Source organism: Lepidochelys kempii, chromosome 4, assembly GCF_965140285.1.
Source record: "Lepidochelys kempii isolate rLepKem1 chromosome 4, rLepKem1.hap1, whole genome shotgun sequence".
Lineage (NCBI taxonomy): Eukaryota > Metazoa > Chordata > Testudines > Cheloniidae > Lepidochelys > Lepidochelys kempii.
Window position 1 is genome coordinate 141,856,374 of NC_136383.1, and position 7,663 is coordinate 141,864,036.

At 56.3% G+C, this 7,663-nt stretch overlaps 1 long non-coding RNA gene across 1 annotated transcript; it reads left to right on the top strand.

Moving 5' to 3' along the window:
* Positions 1-1,674: 1,674 nt before the first annotated feature.
* Positions 1,675-3,803, top strand: LOC144930471 (uncharacterized). The gene is made up of 3 exons (XR_013635648.1): positions 1,675-1,929; positions 2,051-2,108; positions 2,609-3,803. It is a non-coding gene; the product is annotated as an uncharacterized LOC144930471 (long non-coding RNA).
* The last annotated feature ends 3,860 nt before the right edge of the window (positions 3,804-7,663 follow it).

Below are 7,663 nucleotides of genomic sequence, written 5' to 3' on the forward strand. Positions count from 1 at the left end.
GGTGTGGAGATAGAGGGGTGTATCAGGAAGGGGTGCACGGGGAGCACAGTCAGGGTGATGGGAGAAGGGGAGAACCAAGGACAGGGCAGAGAGGAAACACTGGGCTGGGGCGTTTCTCACCCATTCCAACCCTTAAGAGACTTCAGCTGATCCTGCCAGGCTCCACAGGCCCCGATCTGTGTGGGTCAATCCGGGCCTCCAGGCAAGGGGCCCTCACTGCCACTGGGATGCTGGCTCAGCCCCTCAGCCTCTGTCGTCCAGGGGCGCTGGTCAGGCTAGAGAGGATCTGGCACTTTGTGGGGTCTGGAAGGTAGTGGGGAGCCCCCCTGTGGACTTCTCCAAGCTGTGTTTCCTTGGGGGTGCTAAGGAGGGCCCCACCATTCAGAAGGGCGGGGTGATGTTCTCAAATGCAGCGAAGGGAGGGATTTTGGGGCAAAGCACTCACTGCATAGAGCAGCTTCCCCCATCGTCCTGGAGTGCAACTTGGGAGGCTATGTGGTTGTGGATGGTTAGTTCGGGGGGGTGGGGGTCAGGTTGGTTGCTCGGGTCTGGATGGATGGTTGGCGTGACGCTGCAGGCCAGTTGCCAGCTCATGCCGAGGTCCCCACGTCTCAGCGGAGCAGGGACAGATCCCGGGCTGGCTGCCCTGGGTGGTGGTAGACGTGCGCGGTTACTCTTCAGACTTCCCTGAGTGCTGGTGAGCTGCTGCCAGCACGAATCTCACTTGCACCGTCTGCCCCTGCCCGGCACGGCGAGAGCTGTGTGCTCGCGTTGGAGCCTCTGGAGCTGTGTAACTCATCCGGCAGGAGAGCGGGTCTCCAGCGGAAGGTGTCACGTCCAGCCTCACGAGTCCTTGTGCGAGCTGCAGCTGGAATTGCTCTGTGTGCCCACAACGAGAGAACAAAATACTTTTGTTGTCTTGCTCTCCTCCCCTGGAAGATGGGTCCTGCCGTCAGCTCTGAGCACATGGTAGGAGGGGGATAAAAACCCCACCCCAAAGAATCAAAGCATCTCTTTGCTGCTTGGACTCTGGGGGCAAGGTTTTCTAGGCATAAGCAAGGGATCCTTGTGCCCTGACACTCCATATTCATCATCGTAATATTATTATGATATGATTATGGAATAATTTTGATGCATTTTTTACAAGATGGGTCCTGTCAGGTGTCATTGGAAAAGTGATGATTTGCTGAATATGGCCAGTCTTCTATGGATTATTGTGCATGGATCATTTTTGCATCTAAAGTTCTGAATACTGACCATGTATCCACTGAATGCATCCGATGAAGTGAGCTGTAGCTCACGAAAGCTCATGCTCAGATAAATTGGTTAGTCTCTAAGGTGCCACAAGTCCTCCTGTTCTTTTTGCGAATACAGACTAACACGGCTGCTGCTCGGAAACCTGACCATGTATCTGTATTTCAAATGTAGTTACACCTGGGTAACGCCCACTAGGGAAAATGCTTCCAGCCTAGACAGCAGGTGGGGAAGGGCCTATGCAAGGGAATGGGCCATTTGGGAAAACAATAGGCCTTTGGAGAAGCTCATCCCCCACCCAGTGAGTCTTCCTGAGAATGCTCCAGACAGGCTGCTCTGACTCTGCAAGGGCATGTGACCAGACCACATGACTCTGGACTCCATTTTGGGTACCTGTATTTTTCCACAAGCTGGGCTGGGAGCTGGTTTTGGAATAAGAGGTCCCACCATATGCTAAAGCGATATAAAGCAGGGAGTGACAGCCTCTGGGGTTCTTCAGTCCCCCACAACTGAACACCTAAGAGAAGCTCCAAAAGAAAAGGACTTGGAACAGGGTGGGGAGCCCAGGCTGCAAAGCCAGTGCAGTTGTGTTGTGCCTTGAGGATCTGCAAGCCTGCTGGTATCATCCGTCAGGGTGAGAGATTGTTCATTCAAATCCTATCCTAGGACGTTAAGGTTAGTTTGCGTTGTTCTTTATTTGCTAGGTAATCTGCTTTGATCTGTTTGCTTGCCCTTATAGTAATTTAAAACCTGTCTTTCGGAGTTAATAAAAGTGTTGTTTTGCTTTATCTAACAGCAGTGTGCTTTTGACGGAAGTGCCTGGAGAAAATCTCAGCTTGGTTTAACGCACGCAGGTTGGCATCTTCCTTCCCGCATCCAGGGGAGGGTGAACTTTATGCGCTTCCATTGTACAGACCCTTGTGCAGTGCAAGATGGTTCCCTTTGGGGTTTGGGCTCCCGAGGCGGGTGCGTGCCGGGGAGCGGCGAAATGGGCTGGTGTCTGCTGGTTGCGCTCAGGGAGCCCAGTTTGGGTGAATGGCGCCACCTGCTGTCATTGTGGGTAGTAACAGGGCCTGGGTGGGGCTGGCTGCGGCCCCAACTCAGTTGTGTGCCTTAGAGGGGCGCAGCGGTTTCTCAGGGCTCCCAGACTGCACCCCAGGGGTGACAACCCATCACAATCCCCAGAGTTTAGCCTGGGCTAGCCCTGAAGGACACACAGAGGTTGCTGATTACAGACACTTCTGTTAACTTTTGGAACCTAAAATTATAACCCATTTGAGTTTTGATGGTCACCTGCTTTAACCTTGTAAATAACTCTCCAGTTTCCTCTTCCTAGTAATAAATCTGTATCTAGTTCATTACAGGACCGGCTATGAGCCTTGTCTCTGGTGTGAGATCTGAGGTGCAGTCGACCTGGGGAAAGTGACTGGTCCTTTGGACTGGGAGTAAGTGGAACGTTGCTGTGAGCCTTGGTGCAAGGGAGCAGTTGTCACACAGGCAGGCTCAGCTGGGCGGCCAGACCGATCCGAGCGCCCAAGGGGACGTCTGCGACTCCGTGGTTGGGCTGTTACGGTGCCTGAGGGGTTTACACTTATAGATTCATAGACTCATAGATACTAAGGTCAGAAGGGACCATTATGATCATCTAGTCCGACCCCCTGCACAACGCAGGCCACAGAATCTCACCCACCCACTCCTGCGAAAAACCTCTCACCTATGTCTGAGCTATTGAAGTCCTCAAATCGTGGTTTAAAGACTTCAAGGAGCAGAGAATCCTCCAGCAAGTGACCCGTGCCCCATGCTACAGAGGAAGGCAAAAACCTCCAGGGCCTCTTCCAATCTGCCCTGGAGGAAAATTCCTTCCCGACCTCCAATATGGCGATCAGCTGAACCCTGAGCATGTGGGCAAGACTCACCAGCCAGATACCCAGGAAAGAATTTTCTGTAGTAACTCAGATCCCACCCCACCTACTCAGATCCCATCCCATCACAGGCCATTGGGCCTATTTACCATGAATATTTAAAGATCAATTAATTACCTGGTTGGTGAAATCTGAGCACAGAACTCACAGCCAATGTGGAGTTTGTGCCCTGGTTCCCAACAGCCTGTCCTGAGGCTGGTTCTCAGATCTTGAGTGACTGCAAGCTGCCTTGCAGTCTGCCGTGTGGGAGGGTCTATGGGTGTGGACGTGGTGGTGTGGGTATGTGGGGTTGGGTTGGGTGGCTGTGGTTCTGGGTTGGATGTGGGGATGTGTGTGAGTATGTAGCTCTGGAACGTTGGATGTATGTGGTTGTGGGTCTGGGGGATACATGGGTGTGATTGGTTGAGTATAGTTGGTTGTGGGGGGCTGGTTGTGGTTTGGCGTGGGTGTGGTTGGTTCATTCTGAGTGTGTATGTGGGTGTGGCTGGGTGGTGGTGGATGTGATTGAGGGATCAGCGTTGGTTGTAAGTGTTGTGGGTGTGGTTGGTTGTGTGTGGTGGTGGACATGGGTAGGTGCATGTGATTCGTTGGTGGTCGGTGTGGTTGTGGGGTCCGGTTGGTAGTAGGTGTGGCTGGTTGGGGGGTAGGGATGAGTAGGTGAGTCTGGTTGGTTGGTGGTAGGTGTGGTTGCGGGTCAGGGTCGGTTGTAGGTGTGGGTGGTTGGATGTGTTGGAGGGTGCGGTTGGTTGGTGGTAGGTGTGGTTGCGGGGTCAGGGTCGGTTGTAGGTGTGGGTGGTTGGATGTGTTGGAGGGTGCGGTTGGTTGGTGGTAGGTGTGGTTGCGGGGTCAGGGTCGGTTGTAGGTGTGGGTGGTTGGATGTGTTGAGGGTGTGGTTGGTTGGTGGTAGGGGTGGTTGCGGGATCAGGGTCGGTTGTAGGTGTGGGTGGTTGGATGTGTTGGAGGGTGCGGTTGGTTGGTGGTAGGTGTGGTTGCGGGTCAGGGTCGGTTGTAGGTGTGGGTGGTTGGATGTGTTGGAGGGTGCGGTTGGTTGGTGGTAGGTGTGGTTGCGGGTCCGGGTCGGTTGTAGGTGTGGGTGGTTGGATGTGTTGAGGGTGTGGTTGGTTGGTGGTAGGTGTGGTTGCAGGTCAGGGTCGGTTGTAGGTGTGGGTGGTTGGATGTGTTGGAGGGTGTGGTTGGTTGGTGGTAGGTGTGGTTGCGGGTCAGGGTCGGTTGTAGGTGTGGGTGGTTGGATGTGTTGAGGGTGCGGTTGGTTGGTGGTAGGTGTGGTTGCGGGTCAGGGTCGGTTGTAGGTGTGGGTGGTTGGATGTGTTGGAGGGTGCGGTTGGTTGGTGGTAGGTGTGGTTGCGGGTCAGGGTCGGTTGTAGGTGTGGGTGGTTGGATGTGTTGGAGGGTGCGGTTGGTTGGTGGTAGGTGTGGTTGCGGGTCAGGGTCGGTTGTAGGTGTGGGTGGTTGGATGTGTTGGAGGGTGCGGTTGGTTGGTGGTAGGTGTGGTTGCGGGTCAGGGTCGGTTGTAGGTGTGGGTGGTTGGATGTGTTGGAGGGGGCGGTTGGTTGGTGGTGGGGGTGGTTGCGGGTCAGGGTCGGTTGTAGGTGTGGGTGGTTGGATGTGTTGGAGGGTGCGGGCGGTTGGTGGTAGGTGTGGTTGCGGGGTCAGGGTCGGTTGTAGGTGTGGGTGGTTGGATGTGTTGGAGGGTGCGGTTGGTTGGTGGTAGGTGCGGTTGCGGGGTCAGGGTCGGTTGTAGGTGTGGGTGGTTGGATGTGTTGAGGGTGTGGTTGGTTGGTGGTAGGTGCGGTTGCGGGTCCGGGTCGGTTGTAGGTGTGGGTGGTTGGATGTGTTGAGGGTGCGGTTGGTTGGTGGTAGGGGTGGTTGCGGGTCAGGGTCGGTTGCAGGTGTGGGTGGTTGGATGTGTTGAGGGTGTGGTTGGTTGGTGGTAGGGGTGGTTGCAGGTCAGGGTTGGTTGCAGGTGTGGGTGGTTGGATGTGTTGAGGGTGTGGTTGGTTGGTGGTAGGGGTGGTTGCCGGTCAGGGTCGGTTGCAGGTGTGGGTGGTTGGATGTGTTGGAGGGTGTGGTTGGTTGGTGGTAGGGGTGGTTGCGGGTCAGGTCGGTTGTAGGTGTGGGTGGTTGGATGTGTTGAGGGTGTGGTTGGTTGGTGGTAGGGGTGGTTGCGGGTCAGGTCGGTTGTAGGTGTGGGTGGTTGGATGTGTTGAGGGTGTGGTTGGTTGGTGGTAGGGGTGGTTGCGGGTCAGGGTCGGTTGTAGGTGTGGGTGGTTGGATGTGTTGGAGGGTGTGGTTGGTTGGTGGTAGGTGTGGTTGCAGGTCAGGGTCGGTTGTAGGTGTGGGTGGTTGGATGTGTTGGAGGGTGCGGTTGGTTGGTGGTAGGTGTGGTTGCGGGTCAGGGTCGGTTGTAGGTGTGGGTGGTTGGATGTGTTGAGGGTGTGGTTGGTTGGTGGTAGGGGTGGTTGCGGGATCAGGGTCGGTTGTAGGTGTGGGTGGTTGGATGTGTTGAGGGTGTGGTTGGTTGGTGGTAGGTGTGGTTGCCGGTCAGGGTCGGTTGTAGGTGTGGGTGGTTGGATGTGTTGGAGGGTGCGGTTGGTTGGTGGTAGGTGTGGTTGAGGGTCAGGTCGGTTGTAGGTGTAGGTGGTTGGATGTGTTGGAGGGTGCGGTTGGTTGGTGGTAGGTGTGGTTCCGGGTCAGGGTCGGTTGTAGGTGTGGGTGGTTGGATGTGTTGGAGGGTGTGGTTGGTTGGTGGTAGGGGTGGTTGCAGGTCAGGGTCGGTTGTAGGTGTGGGTGGTTGGATGTGTTGGAGGGTGCGGTTGGTTGGTGGTAGGTGCAGTTGTGGGGTCAGGGTCGGTTGTAGGTGTGGGTGGTTGGATGTGTTGAGGGTGTGGTTCGTTGGTGGTAGGGGTGGTTGCGGGTCAGGGTCGGTTGCAGGTGTGGGTGGTTGGATGTGTTGGAGGGTGCGGTTGGTTGGTGGTAGGTGTGGTTGCGGGTCAGGGTCGGTTGTAGGTGTGGGTGGTTGGATGTGTTGGAGGGTGCGGTTGGTTGGTGGTAGGGGTGGTTGCAGGTCAGGGTCGGTTGTAGGTGTGGGTGGTTGGATGTGTTGGAGGGTGCGGGCGGTTGGTGGTAGGTGTGGTTGCGGGGTCAGGGTTGGTTGTAGGTGTGGGTGGTTGGATGTGTTGGAGGGTGCGGTTGGTTGGTGGTAGGTGTGGTTGCGGGGTCAGGGTCGGTTGTAGGTGTGGGTGGTTGGATGTGTTGGAGGGTGCAGTTGGTTGGTGGTAGGTGCGGTTGCGGGTCAGGGTCGGTTGTAGGTGTGGGTGGTTGGATGTAGGTGCGGTTGCGGGGTCAGGGTCGGTTGTAGGTGTGGGTGTTTAGATGTGTTGGAGGGTGCAGTTGGTTGGTGGTAGGTGTGGTTGTGGGTCAGGGTCGGTTGTAGGTGTGGGTGGTTGGATGTGTTGGAGGGTGCGGTTGGTTGGTAGTGGGGTGGTTGCGGGTCAGGGTCGGTTGCAGGTGTGGGTGGTTGGATGTGTTGGAGGGTGCGGTTGGTTGGTGGTAGGTGTGGTTGCGGGTCAGGGTCGGTTGTAGGTGTGGGTGGTTGGATGTGTTGGAGGGTGCGGTTGGTTGGTGGTAGGTGTGGTTGCGGGGTCAGGGTCGGTTGTAGGTGTGGGTGGTTGGATGTGTTGGAGGGTGTGGTTGGTTGGTGGTAGGTGTGGTTGCAGGTCAGGGTCGGTTGTAGGTGTGGGTGGTTGGATGTGTTGGAGGGTGCGGTTGGTTGGTGGTAGGTGTGGTTGCGGGGTCAGGGTCGGTTGTAGGTGTGGGTGGTTGGATGTGTTGAGGGTGTGGTTGGTTGGTGGTAGGGGTGGTTGCGGGTCAGGGTCGGTTGTAGGTGTGGGTGGTTGGTGGTAGGTGTGGTTGCGGGTCAGGTCGGTTGTAGGTGTGGGTGGTTGGATGTGTTGAGGGTGTGGTTGGTTGGTGGTAGGGGTGGTTGCAGGTCAGGGTCGGTTGTAGGTGTGGGTGGTTGGATGTGTTGGAGGGTGCGGTTGGTTGGTGGTAGGTGCGGTTGCGGGGTCAGGGTCGGTTGTAGGTGTGGGTGTTTAGATGTGTTGGAGGGTGCAGTTGGTTGGTGGTAGGTGTGGTTGTGGGTCAGGGTCGGTTGTAGGTGTGGGTGGTTGGATGTGTTGGAGGGTGTGGTTGGTTGGTGGTAGGTGTGGTTGCGGGTCAGGGTCGGTTGTAGGTGTGGGTGGTTGGATGTGTTGAGGGTGCGGTTGGTTGGTGGTAGGTGTGGTTGCGGGTTAGGTCGGTTGTAGGTGTGGGTGGTTGGATGTGTTGGAGGGTGCGGGCGGTTGGTGGTAGGTGTGGTTGCGGGTCAGGGTCGGTTGTAGGTGTGGGTGGTTGGATGTGTTGGAGGGTGTGGTTGGTTGGTGGTAGGTGTGGTTGCGGGTCAGGGTCGGTTGCAGGTGTGGGTGGTT